This window comes from Podarcis filfolensis, assembly GCF_964270895.1.
Source record: "Podarcis filfolensis genome assembly, chromosome: 1".
Lineage (NCBI taxonomy): Eukaryota > Metazoa > Chordata > Lepidosauria > Squamata > Lacertidae > Podarcis > Podarcis filfolensis.
Genome location: NC_139604.1, coordinates 9,456,848 through 9,474,877, shown reverse-complemented (window position 1 = coordinate 9,474,877; position 18,030 = coordinate 9,456,848). Strand labels below are relative to the sequence as shown.

Sequence of the window (18,030 nt, the reverse complement as noted above, 5' to 3'; positions counted from 1 at the left end):
GCATTTGACACAATAATTGCTACCTTAGTAAAGAAGTGATCAATCACCGATCAATGTTAGGTAGCAGACAGACTTGCTCATAAAGTTCTATTCATCTTACAGATACAGTAACATATTTTGGCATGGGAGTGGGAAGAAGGGAACTGTAGAACAAGAGAGGAGGATAGGAATGAGGGCGTCCTGGGTGCAAGGGAGAGTTGTGAAAAGGAGGAGGCAGAGAAAAGGGGACTGAATTTTATAAGGGTGTGTGCACAAAGGGGGCTGCATATAGGAGAGAGGATCAGGCATGGAAATAGGGGTGAACTGTGTGCAAGGGAAAGTTGAGAAAAGCAAGGACGACTTTTTACAAGAGTAATTGCCACCTGAACTTTTCCCTTGGTGAGCACCTGAGCAGCAAACTGAAACTAACCTTGCTCCTGGAACCACCAACGTCACGTGCATATCCACCCAAGCACAGCCCTGTGTTTAGCTTAGACACATCATGGCTGGGCGAAGGAAACTTTTCAGCTCAAAGGCTGCATTCCCCTCTGGGCAACTTTCCAGAGCCCACATGCCAGCGGTGGGTGGGACTAGAGACAAAAGTTAGTGGAGCAATCAACATGAATTTTAACTTTATGCAGTAGGCTAGTTTCTACACAAATCCCCGCAAGGGACACCTACGCATTCCTGCATTGAAGGGGGTTGGACTATATGAACCTCAGGGTCCCTTCCAACTCTACGATTCTATAAGTCTGTAGCATGTCTATGCTGAATTCTTTTGTACTTGTATTGCTTCTTTTATATCTTATATTGTATTACATTGCATTACATTTTGAATTCTATGGAATGCAAATTGCAATACATACATTAGAAGAAACAAAAAAGCAGTAAAAATGCAATTAAAAATCATAACAGCATTTAGCACAGTGCACTGCAACTGCTACAATAGGCAAAAAAAATCATTAAATGGTCCACCGAGACCATCAGCAATTTTCAAGTGGTCCACAAAGGGAAAAGCTTTGGCAAACTGCATTATGCCATAAAAGCAATTCACTTTTAAAGTTAAAAAAACAGCTTTTAAAACAATGCAGGATGGTCTTCTAGTGAGAATGTTTTTTGTGTGTGTGTTAATAGGCATAATAAAATGTGTACTTAAAGTAAAAAGAAAAAACTGAAAAATGTGACCCAGATAGTTTAATGGTTCTGTGGTTCTCATTCATCATTTTAAAAACATCTCTGACCTAGTTTTATGTTTCTAATATTTGATATGCTTTTGCCAAAGAAACCAGATTACATTTTTTTTTTTTTTACAGAAAGACAGTGCAACTGTTTGGAATGCTGAGCCATTACTAGATAATGCTATCACCTAACATCCTATAGTCCCAGAAGGGATAAACTATAGACTATACCCACAGCAGTCATATACACAACATTTTTAGAAAAATACAAAGGCCCTTGTTCACACATACTAAGCTGCTGTTTGTTTAACAAAGCATGACTGAACAACAAGCAGTCCCACAGGTGATCAAACAAACCATGGCTTTTTTCTCCAATTCTTGATTTGTTTTCCAGTTGATCGTGCTTTGTAGCTAGATTGCACACCTGGGTTGGGATGGGCAAACAAACCATTGCTATGGAAGAGTGCCAGGTTTACAAGTAATACCAAACCATAGTTAAAATAAACCAAATTAATAAACCAACAAAAAGCATGGCTTCAGATTGTGGGTTTTAGCATGTCCATATATAAGTAGCTCAGCAGGGTTTGGGTAATCAAAAAACTATGGTGTTAGAAACTCAGGTATATAAACTAATCACCAAATGGGACCTTAAACTTGGGTTACAGTTGCCACAACGGTATGTCTAGGGACCCCCCCCAAGATCTTATTATGATAATCATAATCATTTCTATACCACTTTATGTTTTAAAGGGGAAAAAATCTCAAAGTTCACATTAAAACATCAAATAAAACAATTCAAAATAAAACAAATTTAAGTTTCAAGGAAAATATTTCAGATCCTTCTCTGTGACATTTTGCTTTTCCCATGTTTATTTACCTACTTAATTTATACACCTGCCCCATAGCAGAAGTACTCTAGGAAGTCAGTGTGGTGTAGTGGTTAGAGTGTCAGATTAGGATCTGGGAGGCCAGAGTTCAAATCCCCACACAGTCATGAAGCTCACTGGGTGACCTTGGGCCAGTCACAGCCTCTTAACCTGCCTCACAGGGTCACCGTAGGGATTAACTGAGGAGGTGGTGAACCATGTACTCTTTGGACAAAAAGGTAGGATATAAATTCAATAAAAGGGACCCGGGTGGTGCTGTGGGTGAAACCACAGAGCCTAGGGCTTGCCAATCAGAAGGTCGGCGGTTCGAATCACCGTGACGGGGTGAGCTCCCGTTGCTCTGTCCCTGCTCCTGCCAACCTAGCAGTTCGAAAGCACATCAGAGTGCAAGTAGATAAATAGGTACCGCTCCAGCGGTTTGCCAGAAGCGGCTTTGTCATGCTGGCCACATGACCCGGAAGCTGTACGCCGGCTCCCTTGGCCAATAAAGCAAGATGAACGCTGCAACCCCAGAGTCGGTCACGACTGGACCTAATGGTCAGGGGTCCCTTTACCTTTACTAAATGCAATAAATAAGCTCTTCTGCTTACCAGCGTAAGAAAGCTGGAGGGGCCAACCAGAGAGAGATGTCATTTGCCAACCTGACATTCCAGAGACCTCCATGTGGTCAGTTGGAACTGTGCCAGTCACAAAACGTGCCTGACGCCTAACAATTACTGTATAATGCTTGCAGGATACCAGCAATGGTTTTCCTACTGGATATAAGGATGAATTATAAGTCTGGAAGGGAAGGCTTGATTTTTAAAAAAATATAGAACTAGTGCTATTGTGTCACATATGAGTCCAGAGCATGTACTAAACACACACACTCAAATGATGGTCTAGCTTCCCCCACACCTACAGAAGTCCTAGATTTTTCTTCTTCAAATAAGCCTAGGTTCTTTCAAAGGAGAGGAGATGACATATGTTAGAAACTGAGAGGAGGTACAAACATGTAGCCTCAATATAAATAGTGAACAAATTGTAGAACAGGAGAGGAGAGAAATGAAGCTTGGAAAGAAAGAAAAAGGCTATTAGCGCAATCTGTGCTAAGGTAGTGGTACACACAAGATGGCCGGAGTCACATGCCCCTGGTTCAAATCAGCCCTATTTGCTAACAGGTTTTCCAAATGAACACTATCTGCATAGCTCATTTCCACCATAATGTTTGTGTGATGGAAATGACAGGGGATAGTCTGAAAAATAACAAAGCTGCAAAATATTTGACACAGTATCCCAGAGCTGCACAAAATGAAGAACCTGTGCAACAAGGAGAAAGGCTGGGAAAAGAGTGATAAATGGAATGAAAAAAGTGTTAAAAGTAGTGTGGCTAGACAAAGATGAAAACTACAGAAATTTGGTCTGCCTCATACATATAGAAATTACCAATGACAGTATAAGGGTGTAACTCATGAGGAAACCAAGCTAGAGTAACAAGATTAAGATAATGAAACATATATCTATCTGATGACAGAAAGAACTTCCGTAAAATAACTTTGGTTGCTCATAATAGATCAAATGGTTTTAAGATACCAGTTGAAAAGAAACAAACAACATCTTAAACAATAATACACTGATTATGGCATCAGCTTTTGTGGACCGCAGGCCACTTAATCAGATGCACTGAGTGTAATACAACCGTATTATGCATACATGTATATGGACGGAAGTGGAGTTACAGGAGAAGTGAACTGTAAAAGTACAGTGACCAAAATGGCAGTTTAAAAAAATTAAGTAATGTACAAAACAATATAAAAAACAAGCAACATATCACATAGGGAGAGGAGCAGGTAAATGAACCCATGATAATGTGGTTGACATTATTAGACTCTGTAACAGTGCTGCCTGGGTAGATATGGGGACAAAGCTGGCATGTGGTTTTTTGCAGTGTCTGGTTCTTGCATTTATGGGTTTTTTTACCAGGCCTCCTATTGCTGGTTTGTAACTGTACTGGTCTATTACCCAAGGTCTGCAAGATAGGAGTGTCATAAGAACAAGCCATGGCAACATTTTCTGGGCCTCTACAAATGTAAACCAACCAATATAACTACATGCCAAAAAAAAATAAAAAAATAAAAACATGCAGAGGAGTGTTTTGAAAATATGCCATGTGCAGAAATCAACAAGCATCCAAAATATTGTTCCCAAAGCATGATCCAATCACGTTCCTCTTTCTCAATAGGGAATAACCTTCCTGAAGATATTATCATAATTAATGATGGAGACAATGGAAGATAAAATCTTTCCAGTTCTCAAATCAGGGATTTATCAAACTCCAGATATCCAGAGGAAATAGCAAAACTAACTATGGTCTAAAGGCAGGACAGATTAACAAAAAAATGAACAAACAAACAAAAACTAGGACTGAGTTTATACACGGCTGCTGATAAAAATGAGTAGTGAAAATAATCCAAAAGGTTTTCATTTAGCATTAAAAATGGTAAAATAAATGGTATGAGTGGGATGTGTCTGACCCTGAACCTGACACATCAATGGGCATTAAGTCCCTAAAACCAAATGGTGGTATGCCTCTAGAATATTAAAAAGCAATAAAGTAAGCACAAATAATATCATTTAAGAGTGTTTTATACACAGGCAACCCCCCCCCCCCAATTTGTGCATAAGCCCAACCCCCATTCCAGCCTCTTCGAGGTAGAAAAAGACTCATGTGTCAGCAGTTGCACGTCAATCAAATGCGCACAGAATGGTTGCTGCTCATATTGGGGGGGGGGGCGCAATGGAGGAAACAATGGAGAATAAACTATTTCCAGTTCTCAAATCAGGGATTTATCAAACTTTATCAGGTCTGGTGTCCGCCTGTTGTACAAATGTTCCAGGGAAGATTTGGTGCTGGAGGGAAGGAAAGAGAGAAAGGATATATGCTTGCCATATTTGTCTTATACAGATTCCAGTTACTAATCTTGTTCTTTGAGGAAGAATTGCCTCAACCTTGTTTGTAGGTACCTGTTGCAACTGGTTCCCTCACCTCCCTGCATCCCTGCTCCGAAGCTTAACTTCCTCTTGGTGGGGGGAGGGGACTTTTCATTGGGTCCCAGTTCAAAATAGGGAAAAGGTCCAAAATTTCTCAAAGAGGTGGCAGTGTACGGCAACCCCACCTGCAGGGGAAGCAGCAGCCACCAGGACAAGAGCTGATGGTGCAGGTCAATGAGGAGTCTGGGTTCCAGCTGTGGCTGAAATAAAACACACTTCCTTTTTCAAAGTGGAGAGCAAGACAACTAGGGAGAAGTGGTGCCAGAAGGCAATGCCTTGGAGAGTGGTGGAGGGAAGAGTTCCCAGCCAAGGAACAGCTGCAAGAGCGGCCTGGTTTTTGTCTCCAAGCCTAACATACCAGCTCAGTGCCTCCTCTGCCAACGGTAGTATACCTACGGGACCGCCTCTCCCAGTATGCCCCACAGAGGACCTTAAGGTCCATAAATAGTAACACCCTAGAGGTCCTGGGCTCTAAAGAAGTTAGACTAGCCTCAACCAGAGCCAGGGCCTTTTCAGCACTCGCTCCGGCCTGGTGGAACGCTCTGTCTCATGATACCAGGGCCCTGCGGGATCTGATTTTGCTCTGCAGGGCAGACAGAGCTGGTCCGCATGGCCTTTGGCTTGGAATCAACTTGATCCCCTCCCCCTCTTCTTTCCTTTTTCTTTCTGTGATAGAACTCCTATTTGGGGACTTCCCTGGCTTTTTTCTGGCCTATGTAGGACCAGTCTGGATACTTGGCCTTGGGGAAGACTTGATGTTTTCATCCCTAAAAAAGTTTTTGATTTGAGTTCCTACTGAAATGAGGCTGCATTTTAATGTTTTAATGTTGTGTTTTAATCTTGTTTTTAAGTTGTATTTCAATCAATTGTTTTTATACCTGGTGTCAGCTGCCCTGAGCCCGGTCTTGGCTGGGGAGGGCGGGGTATAAATAAAATTTATTCTTCTTCTTCTTTCCTAAGTGTGGCCACCCCTTGGACTCACTGCTAGAGCTGATCCCAGTAATTGTGCATGCTATTTCTCTGCCAAGGGCACTGCAAAAGCCAACCCCTTCACCACCACTTGGTGGGACTCTGCATAGCTATTTGCTATGGAATTGTTCCAAGTTTCCCTGAGCATAGTTTCACCTGTGATGCTGTCCTGAGCCCCCCAGTAACAACCTGATAATACTACCCTTAAACATGCATCTCATGCCTAAAACATTATAATAACAGTGGTACCTCTGGTTACGAACTTAATTCGTTCTGGAGGTCTGTTCTTAACCTGAAACCGTTCTTAACCTGAGGTACCACTTTAGCTAATGGGGCTTCCTGCTGCTGCTGCGCCACCAGCATGCAATTTCTGTTCTCATCCTGAGGTAAAGTTCTTAACCCGAGGTACTACTTCTGGGTTAGGGGAGTCTGTAACCCAAAGTGTTTGTAACCCAAGGTGTTTGTAACTCGAGGTACCACTGTAAATGTATAACAACAGAGAAAGGATTTTTTAAATCCACATACAATAGAATTGCCATAATGTTTAAATGCGTTAGTGTTTGATAAATTAACAAACAAGTGAAATCAACAAACAGATGCAACCTCATATGAATATTTTAGATTCCAGAAGAGATTACTGTATTTGCAGACTGATCCTCAATGTGTTCAATAGGAACTGCAGTTTACTCCAAGTATGAATAAGATTACAATCCCAGTTGTGGTCTCCCTCAGCAATATTTCCTACTCACGTGCACTTTCCCCCAACTGTCTCCTTAAAATTGCTTGTTCCTGGAATACCATTGTATTCTGGAATGCAGTGCAACATACAGAGAAGGGCTACATACCAAGTGAGGCATGGCAAAACAACTAGATCTATATTCTGCACACATAACCGTAAGAGAAACTGGCACATTAACAGCCCGCACTGTCAAATTTAGTCACTGGAGAAAGACACTGAGACGCTGGAATCTGATTCAGCATTTTTTCCAGATCCTTACACTTCTCCGCCCCTTCACTTACAAGGGCTGCTTCAGTAAGCAGAGGGCTATAATTTAACAGGCTACACAAAAGTGGCAAAACTGTTCAAATATGATATGTACCTGCATTTCTACACACATATTTGGTTTCAGGAAACTGACTCTTACAGGGAGAAAGACAAGTTTTTTTTCCCAAAAGAGTAACCATAAAAATTAATTTGAATTAAACCAGAGAAAACTGTGATAAGCCAGCTAATAGCCTTTCAGATATAAAATATATTCATCTTGCACTACTTTAGTGTTATCATTAGAACGGTAGCTTCCACCTCTTGTTAAAGGCAGGACCCTTGTAAAATATCTGCTTCTGGAACACTTCACAAGTCCAAAGACAACCTCTTCTTGTGTCACTGGTACCTGCTATGCATCCATTATTTCTTTCACATCTCTGCAGCCTTATTTTTTTTTCTTGTTGTATATGTTTTCTTGGAACATGTATATATTCCCCACTATGATTCTTCTGTCTCCTTTACAGATTATCCCTTTCCACCTTTCAGTGGCACACTGTCCTTCCCAGAATTCACACGACTTCTGGGCTCTAAACTACATTTTTTATAAACCACCCAGAAGACTTTGGTTGATGGGAAATCTAGAAATCTATTGAGTGAACTTTCAGATACATCAGATGCATCACACTAAACTTGCCTTTGTTAACAACTGTGTGGGGTCTGGGGGTTTGTTTGTTTTTACAATCAGGCAGTATAGAATTTTTATGAAATAATGAAAATAAAAGATAGATTTCTTACAACTGCTGGTATTATGCAGATCTGTAACAGTGCTAGTTCAAGCAGGCACTTTCATTGCCATTTCTGCATTATCTTAAGTTTTGCTCCTTTTTGCACAAGAGGCCAGTATACATTATTGCAAAAATGGGAACAAACATTATCAAACAGTTATCTACAACAAAAAGCATTTCTCCTACTTCATCCTTCCCATTTCACCAATAACCCTCACCATGCACTAGAAACCTCTCCTTAACCTAATGGTAGCCACCAGCTGTGCCGCCAGGATTGATTCTTCAACACCATGCCAACCCCACTATTCTCTGTACAGCTATGCGAACACATTCTGAAAGGAAACATTTATTTCACGCCAATCCATGCTTGCAACCCCTTTGCCCTCAAGTTCTTAATTTGCGAGGCTTTCGCGAGAATTATTCCACGCGGATTTGCATATCCTTGCAAGAGAGGCTCTATGTTGGTCTGCCAGCTCCACAGGGCGGAGTCCCCCCCCCCCCCCGCTGGCACTGCCTGAATGCCTCAGTCCTGAGCAAACCCTTCCTCTGACAGCCTCTAAGTCCGTTCTGAAAGCTCGGCTAAGTGCTATTGCTTTCCTATTTTTACGTTCAAATCTCTGCCTATTTGACAGCAATCCTCGGGAATGCCGCTGGGAGAGATTTCAGATTTGGGGGGGGGGCGGGGGAGAGGGGAGCTAACCAGACCAACCCCTCTCTCTTCAGCGCGCAGCCTGCGCTTAACAGATTCCAGAAGGAAGGAGGGGTGTAAGGGTGGAGGCTGGATCCACAAGCAGTTGGGTATAGCAACAGACAGAGAAGGGATGTACTGTAATGCTGTTTTCTGCTGCAAGCCCATCCCTCCCCTCTCGCATGCAGGCTGGAGGAAAAGGGGACTGGCTCGCTGGGTTGCTTGCTCCGCGGAGACCTTTCCTGCATGCAGAAATGCGCTGTACATAAATACACCCAAGTCGTGCACTCCCCCCCAATAATTCAGAAAAGACCCTGCTGCACCCATTCTCCCAATGAAAACACACACACATACATACATACATACATAGATATGGATATATAGATGTGGATATAGATATAGATATGAATACATAGCTATATAGATGTGGATATAGATATGGATATATGGATATATAGATATGGATATAAATATGGATATATGGATGTATAGATATGGATATAGATATGGATATGTAAATGTATATATAGAAATATAGATGTGGATACAGATATATAGATGTGGGTATAGATATGGATATAGATGCAGATACAGATATACAGATGTGGATACAGATATATAGATGTGGGTAGAGATATAGATTTGGATATAGATACAGATACAGATCTATAGATGTGGATATAGATCTACAGATGTGGATACAGATATAAGCTCATGGGGGGGGCGGGTTGGGTGGGGTGAGGCAGGGTGGGGTACATTTCCAAACATGAATCCCTCTCCCAACACTTACTTAGCTTTTTTGGGGGGGGGGAGGAAAACATTCATACCTCTAACCGCCCCCTCCCCACGCTGCGACCCGCAAGCAGGGACAATAAAAAACGGGAGACCCTCCCCAGCGAGGGGAGGAAAAGCGCCTGGCGAAAAGGGGCGGCGGGGGGAGAGAGGGAGGGAGGGAGGGAAAGCGGGCGGCAAAGGCCGAAGTACTGGCGGCGGGGGGGGGGTCTCTCTCCGGCCCCACCCCACCGCACCCCCTTACTAACATCCCACCCCGGGGTAAGGCTCCGCCGCCTCTGCTCCTGGGGGAGGAGGCGGCGGAAGAAGAGAAGCCCCCCCCCCACTTTCCCTCACACCCACAACGCCGGGTGTGGGGAGGAGGTTTCGGGGGGGAAGGTGTGGCGGGGAAGGGCAGGCAAGCGGGGCTCTCACCGTGGCGGCGGCGGCGGCTGTTGCTCCTGCTTGGACACCCGGCGGCGGCGGCGGCGGCTGCTCCTCCTTTTCCCTCAGCGCCCTGGCTGGGCTTGGCTGCCTCCTCCGCCCGCCCGCCCGCGGAAAGCCCTCAAGCCAAGGCTGACGAGATTCCTTCCTTCCTCCGACGCCTCACAGTCTTTCTCTCTCAAGCCGCAGCAGCCACACCGCGAGCAGCTCCGCGCAGCCGGCCGGGCTCCCTCCTCCTCCTCCTCCGCCCCGCTTCTCCTTCTCCTCCTCCTTCTCCTTCTTCTCCCCTCAGTCAGCTCACTTCCGGCGCGCAGGCCTCGCCGCGCCTCCCCGCCTTTCTCCTCCTCCGGCGGCGGCTGCGGGAGCGGCAAGGAGATGCCTCTCGCCCGGCTCCGCTCCGACTGGGCCTCCAGGAGGAGGAGGAGGAAACTAGCCTCGCCCTCCGCGCGCCCCTCCCGCCAATCCGCGGAACGAGAGCTCCTCTGAGCATGCGAAGAGTTCCCCCCCCCCGCCCCTAGGAGCCGAATCCGGGGTCCCTCCGGCCCCGCCTCCAAACAAATATTCGAAGGGGCTCCCCCCCCAAAAAAACCCCCCAAAAGTTATGGGCCTTGCCATTCAAATGGCATCATGCAATGGATTACGTGGGAAGGGGCTTACCTACTGCCCCCCTCCATAAAATATAATAATAATAATAATAATAATAATAATAATAATAATAATAATAATAATTTATACCCCGGTTTCCAGAATATGTGCAGAGGAGGGCAGCCTAGAGGATGAAAGGTCTGGAAATCAAACTTTATTAATTAAAAACTGTCCAGTAGCACCTTAGAGACCCAACTAAGTTTTTTCTGGGTATAAGCTTTTGTGTGCTGGCACACTTCTTCAGATACCAAATTATGAGGAAGAGTTGAGGAAGTTTGGTATCTTTAACTTGGATAATAATAATAATAATACCTCGCCCATCTGGCCGGGTTTCGCTAGTCACTCTGGGCGGCTTATAGCACATAAAAAATGATAAAACATTAAGACGTTTAAAATTTCCCTATACGGGGTTGCCTTCAGATGTCTTCTAAAAGTCAGATAGTCTTGACCATGGGTAGGCAAACTAAGGCCTGGGGGCCGGATCCAGCCCAATCGCCTAAATCCGGCCCCCGGATGGTCCAGGAATTAGTGTGTTTTTACATGAATAGAATGTGTGCTTTTATTTAAAATGCATCTCTGGGTTATTTGTGGGGCCTGCCTGGTGTTTTTACATGAGTGGAATGTGTGCTTTTCTTTAAAATGCATCTCTGGGTTATTTGTGGGGCATAGGAATTCATTCATATTTTTCTCTCTCCCCAAAATATAGTCTGGCCCCCACAAGGTCTGAGGGACAGTGGGCCGACGCCCTACTGGAGAAGTTTGCTGACCCCTGGTCTTGATGTCTGATGGAAGGGCGTTCCACAGGCAGCCAATATTTTATTTAAAGTGGTCATCAGTTTCGGTTGGGACCCAAGCGAGGTTCTGGTCATGGAGTCGTTGGCTCGTCGACCACGAGGCTCGTCTGGTCTGACACCCCCCCAAAAAGGAATCCTGCCCAATGTGGGGCTCCGACTCTCAACCCTGAGATTTAAGATCATGCGTCTCGTGCTTGCCGGCTGAGCTGAGGTTCTTTGCCAAGGCATGAAGAACCCTTTGCACAAATGTAAGATGGGTTGCCGGTTGGCCGAGGTGGTAATCTTTCGTAATGTGGCTCCCTGTGCGAGGCCAGAATTTGGTGCCCCCAAGGAATCTTCTGGGACGTGGGTGGCGCTGTGGGTTAAACCACAGAGCCTAGGACTTGCCGATCAGAAGGTCGGTGGTTCGAATCCCCGCGACGGGGTAAGCTCCTGTTGCTCAGTCCTAGCTCCTGCCCACCTAGCAGTTTGAAAGCACGTCAAAGTGCAAGTAGATAAATAGGTACCGCTCCAGCGGGAAGGTAAACGGCGTTTTCGTGCGCTGCTCTGGTTCGCCAGAAGCAGCTTAGTCATGCTGGCCACATGACCCGGAAGCTGTACGCCGGCTCCCTCGACCAATAAAACGAGATGAGCGTCGCAGCCCCAGAGTCGATCACGACTGGACCTAATGGTCAGGGGTCCCTTTACCTTTTAAGGAATCTTCTCCATTACAGATCTTCTCAATGTTGCACCCCCTTACCTTGGCACCCTGTGATGGGGGACCTTCCGCAACACCCTAAATATGTCACTGCAGTCTTTTCAGTATATGTGGTGGTCTTGTAGTAAGGTTAAAGCTTACTGGGAAATGGTATGCAGTAATACCTCTGGGAACGTCCGCCTTGTCTAGTGTCCACTTCGGCGAACATACACAGCAAACCCGGAAGTACCGGAACGGGTTACTTCTGGGTTTGCCGCTCGCGCATGCACAGAAGCGCTAAATCGCGCTTCGCACGTGTGCAGAAACGCAAACCGCTCCGCAAAACAAGGTGCAACTGTACTGTATAATGAATTGAAAAAGATGTTTAAAATAACGTTTGTAAAAACAACAACCCAGAACCCTTCCTTTTGGCAATTATAGTCATACCACGAGTTGAATGTGCTTCGGGTTAAGCACGCTCGAGTTCCGCTCCACGGCAACCCGGAAGTAACGGAGCACGTTACTTCCAGGTTTCGCTGCTCGCGCATGCGCAGATGCTCAAAATGACGTCACACGCATGCGCGGAAGTGGCGAAACGCAACCCGCGCACGCGCAGGCGTGCCGTCACGTCTTGTGTTCCATTCGGGATGCAAATGGGGCTCCAGAACAGATCCCGTTTGCATCCCGAGGTACCACTGTATAGAGACAGAACTACCCAAACTGATTTGTTCATCTACAGTGGTACCTCTGGTTACATACGCTTCAGGTTACATACGCTTCAGGTTACAGACTCCGCTAACCCAGAAATAGTGCTTCAGGTTAAGAACTTTGCTTCAGGATGAGAACAGAAATCGTGCTCCGGTGGCAGCAGGAGGCCCCCATTAGCTAAAGTGGTGCTTCAGGTTAAGAACAGTTTCAGGTTAAGAACGGACTTCCGGAATGAATTAAGTACTTAACCCGAGGTACCACTGTACTTTAAATATATACCCTTATTAAACTGCAGGTTATTATATTAATCCTGCCAATGTTCTTATCTATTTACAATTTGTTTGTAAATATTCCACAAACCATTTCCGTTCTTTTATAAACAGTTTGCTATCTTTATTTCTTATTTTTCCAGTAAGTTTTGCCATTTCTGCATATTCTGTAAGTTTTTGTATCCATTCTTCTTTTGTTGGGACTTCTTCTTCTTTCCATTTTTGGGCAAGTAACATTCTTGCTGCTGTAGTCGCATACATGAATAAATTTCTATACAGTTTGGGTAGTTCTGTCCCTATAATTCCCAAAATTCTCTGTTTTGCTAATACAGAGTTAACTCCAGCTTGCTCAGTGTGATTTACTGCTGGCTTGCTCCTTTCAGAAGTAGGGCTGATCACTTTAGTCTCTTGGACCTATTACTGTTCTTGGGAGAGTGGTGTTTTTAGATGGTACTTAAAAATGTGAATATCTGGCATTGCTGTTTTAGCAGGTCCCCTGTGGCCCTGTACTTCTGTCTCAAAATCCTAACCTGATGCGGCACCTCTGATTAAGTTGGTAGTATTAATATTGTTTAATTTTTATGTCAAGCTGGTGTGTGGCAGCTGGGGGGGGGGAGTGATTTACAAATTAGGATCATTAGGGATTGAATTAAAATTGCCAATATCACAATGTCATTACACAAACCCATGGAATGCTGTGTACAGTTCCGGGTGTTGCATCTTTTTTAAAAAAAGCATATTTTTAGTAGCTGGAAGAGGTTCAGAAAATGACAACCAAAATGATCAAGGGGTTGGAGCAGCTCCCCTATGAGGAAAGATTAGAACATTTAAAAATGCCGAGAATGCAAGGAAGCAGGGACCTGATAACAGATTATACACGATAGGAAGAAAGTGGGATATGGAGAAAGAGAGAAGCTTTTCTGCTCCTTCATAACACGAGAACCTGGGACCATCCAATGAAACGGAATGTTAGAAGGTTCGGGAGAGACAAAAGGAGGTACTTTGTTGCAACGTGCACAATTAAGCAATTAATGTTTGATGTTTTGTTACGTTTTTATATGTTCTGGAAGCCACCCAGAGTGGCTGGGAAAACCCAGCAAGATGGGTGGGGTATACTACTACTACTACTACTACTACTACTAATAATAATAATTAATAGTTGTTGTTGTTGTTGTTAATATTATTAAATTGTGGTTTTGGCTCCCAAATGATTTAAGTGACAGCCATCAATCCTGGGAATCACAAGTGTCCTGCTTGTGGAGTTCACCTAGGCATCTGGTTAGCCACTGTGAGAAGAGGATTCTGGACTCGATCAACCTTTCTTTGTTCTGATCCAGCAGGCTATAGAGCAGCTATAGTAGGATCTAGGAGTAAACAAGAAGCCAGGGTAAGGATTTTAAGGAGGGGCGCCGTGGTCAGAGCGATGTGGAGAGATGTGAATAATTTTAGCAGCAGAGTGTTGGATGGACTTAAGTGGATAACAGCGAGATAACAGTAGACCAGAGGAAAGGAGATTGCAACAAAGTGAGAGATTAAAATTCTGCCCGTTCCTGTGCTCATGCAGGAAAGGCATATGAAGTACTACACTTCATTCCAAATTCACTAACCTAGATACTAACTACCTCCCAGTTCTTTTTGGTGTGTGATTTGAATCAATAAATAGCGTTAGAAGACACGAGGCATAAATTTGCATCTTTACCTGCCTTGGCCATAATAAGAAGACGACATTGGCATCGTTCTTTCAGGCATTCAAAGAACTTCAGGTGCATTAAATGTGTCTAGAATTGTGGTCGTAGTGAGTTCAGGCAGAGGCAACATTCAAGCCAGGGACTTCCTGATCCTTAGCGCAGTGTCTAAGCCACTGCACTAAACCACACTATGGGCATTACGGCGTTTATCACGTGTTAATAGGCAATGCATTCGTTTTAAATTAACTTTGGGCATGCAGCGTCACCGGCCAGCTCAGGCTCAGTCATAAATAAAAAGGAAATAGAGATACTTCCTGAAGCAGGCTGGGAGAGGGAGCAAGGAGAGTCTTCTAGCAGCTGTGACCCACTTGCTAGAGTGGCATGAAACAGCCCTGTCTCCCGTTCCAGCCTGCTCAATGGGCAGTGCCAAATCAGGGGACACACCCATGGACAACTGCGGGCAGGCTGGCCAAGTGAGACATGAGAGGGCAACACCCGGGGAGCGCTGCCCAGGCGAGAATAAACACCCTCCAGGCAAGAAATGAAAACGTAGACCAAGACACACCTAACAGCAGCTGGTGTCGTGACCGACTCAGTGTACAGCTGGCTAGATAATGAAAACAAACATGGTGTTAGTGATTGTAAAATAAATAAAAAACCCCAGCATTTATAAAGCACTTTTTAATATGTGCAAGTTGCTTCATGTATCATCTCGGCATTCTTAATATCAGCCCTGTGGGGCATGTTCAGGGTCATTCCTAGGTTATTGATGGGGCATTGGCTATAGCTAATGATCAATAAATAGTATCACCATGGCGGCATCTGGAAGGTAGGTAATAATTTTCTCATGCTCGCTCTGGAGCATGCTGCAGCTGCTATCTCCCAGCAAGCCATGTACAAGCACTGACTAAGAACATGTCTCTAAGGCGTGGTGGGGTGGGGTTGCAGAGTACAAAAGGTTTACCTGATTTATGATAAAAATCACATCGATAGGCTCTGGCCTCCTTTCCTAGCAATGGAATGATTACAGTTGGTAAAGGACGTGATGAGGAAGGTGGCGCTTGGGGCTATGAGATGGAGACACTGAGAATCAGGATGTCATTCTATAGAATAGGGTGGTGCATTTGATGTGATATGATACAATACAGTATCTTTATTGTCATTGTCCCATACAGAACAATGGAATTGAAATTGAAAAATCTACATAAGACATTCAAAACCCAACAAGCCTGCTATCCCAGCCTGGTTAGCCCCCTAAAAACTCTGATACCCCATTTTTAAAATACAATATACTCCCATACAGACTCCTTACAATGCGTTTAAAACCAAAATCTGTCTGTTTGATATGCCAGATTTGGAAACTGCTGCTCATATTATAGACATAAGAAGGCATCCATATTTAGTGGTGTTCCCTCTTGGTTGGAGCATAGGGTGTGCATAAGTGAACATTTGTTCTCTCTCTCTCTCTCTCTCTCTCTCTCTCTCTCTCTCTCTCTCTCTCTCTCTCCATTTATTCACATTGTGACAGATCTTCTTGATAAAACAACCAAGGTATTGACCAGTAAGGGTGATGGGAGCTTATAGGACTGGGCTGCTTCACATTTGTTTGAAACATCCTCAAGAATCCTTGCTTTCCTGGTCATATAGAGGGATTTGTTTTTATTTATTTTAAAATCCGAATAAAAACACTGTCAGGGCTATTATGATTTCAGATCACTGAGACAAGCTTCCTGGAGGCGAGGGGGTTCAGTCACAGGCTCTTCTAGACTATTGCAGTATGTCCTTTGATATAATTAAAGCCCCTTCCAAGATGACTGCAATAACTCTGCAGCAGAACTAGGCTTAAGGGAAAGCAAAGTGTGTTTATCAGAACCTGCAGATTGTTCAGCCTAAATCAGTCTGGCACAACTTCCAAGCCAAACACAGCCTGTCCTTAATGTATTGTGTCATGTCCTAGTCAGTGCTTACCAACCGCTGTTGTTAAACTCCCCGTCAGGCAAGGTTTTTTCCCCCCTCGTGCCTCTGGTGGCCTACTGTACATAATTGTTTGGATTAGAAGGTCACAGGGTGCTGTGCAGTCTTGGGCAAAGTGAAACACGGAAGATTCACAGCTAGGTGTGTCTGCAAATATTTCAGTTCAATATCTGCCTCCGTACTTTCTCTTTTGGGCTTGCTGCTAGAGTTAACTGTCCAGGTGGAAAAATTTCTGTTCCCTGCCAATTTTCAACATAACAGCTAGAGCAGTGGAAATGGTTGACTGTTAGGCTTTTGTTACGGTTTATTTCCATGACGCCTCTCACCCCAAAAGGCTCTCAGCGCATGCGCAAAATTCAAAACAATACCAAAACAAAAAATGGCAAACTGGGGCAGGGGAGAACTGGGTTAAAAAAAACACTCCACTGAGCCACTGTCAAATCTTGGGCCGCCATTTCTTGCCGCCATTTATCCCACGGGTTTGTTGCGTGGATAAAACTGAGGATAAAATATATGCCTCACTACCTCCAAAGCGGGTGGCACTGTGGGTTAAACCACAGGGCCTAGGACTTGCCTATCAGAAGGTTGGCGGTTCGAATCCCCGCAATGGGACTTTTAAGGGACCCCTGACTATTAGATCCAGTCGTGGCCGACTCTGGGTTGCGGCGCTCATCTCGCTTTACTGGCCGAGGGAGTACAGCTTCCGGGTCATGTGGCCAGCATGACTAAGCCGCTTTGGCGAACCAGAGCAGTACAAGGAAACTCCGTTTACCTTCCCGCCGGAGTGGTATCTATTTATCTACTTGCACTTTGACGTGCTTTTGAACTGCTAGTTTGGCAGGAGCAGGGACCGAGCAATGGGAGCTCACCCCATCGCAGGGATTCGAACCGCCAACCTTCTGATCGGCAAGTCCTAGGCTCTGTGGTTTAACCCATAGTGCCACCCGCATCCCATTTATCTTTACCTACCTCCAATGTAGGCACAGGTCTGTCAGCAGGCACGGTCATTCTCACGGTCTTTTGGGACCAGCGCGGAGTAGTGATGATGGATTTCCTGGCAAAGGGTACCACAATTACCAGGACATACTGCACTATACTGCTGCTGAAATTGCGGAAGGCCATCAAAATCGAGAGGTGTGGTATGCTGACCAAAGGTGTCTGCCTCCTGCGGGATAACGCCCCGGTTCACAACTCGCATCCTGCTCAGACCGAAGCACGGTCCTGTGGCTATGAAATCCTTCCTCACCCCCCTTATTCTCCTGACCTCGCACTTCCGACTTCCACCTCTTTCCAACAATGAAGTTGTTTTTGAAGGGCAAGCTTTTTCCAGACGATGAAATGCTGATTTCTGAGGTAGCCGTGGCTTCTGACGCAACCTGCCAACTTCTACAGATGAGGTCTCCACAGCTGTATAAAGCAACGGGAGAAGTGTTTGACTCTTGCTGGTAGCTATGTAGAGAAGGACTGTGCTGTGATATTAAAAATTAGAAATTACTTGAAGGTGCCAGAATAGGCCTAGGATTAAATTAAGAGTTAATTAAATAAATAAGATGTAGAACC

At 44.8% G+C, this 18,030-nt stretch overlaps 1 protein-coding gene across 5 annotated transcripts in view; it reads right to left on the bottom strand.

Annotated features, from left to right (window-relative positions):
- Positions 1–10,140, bottom strand: part of RAPH1 (Ras association (RalGDS/AF-6) and pleckstrin homology domains 1) — a 71,703-nt gene extending 61,563 nt beyond the window's left edge. For 2 of the 5 annotated variants that reach the window (XM_083626408.1, XM_083626409.1), the window contains exon 1: positions 9,708–10,140. The gene's annotated coding sequence lies outside the window, so the exon portion shown is untranslated. The remainder of the gene's footprint in view (positions 1–9,707) is intronic. The other 3 variants (XM_083626410.1, XM_083626411.1, XM_083626412.1) reach the window with 2 other exon arrangements.
- Between the last annotated feature and the right edge of the window lie 7,890 nt (positions 10,141–18,030).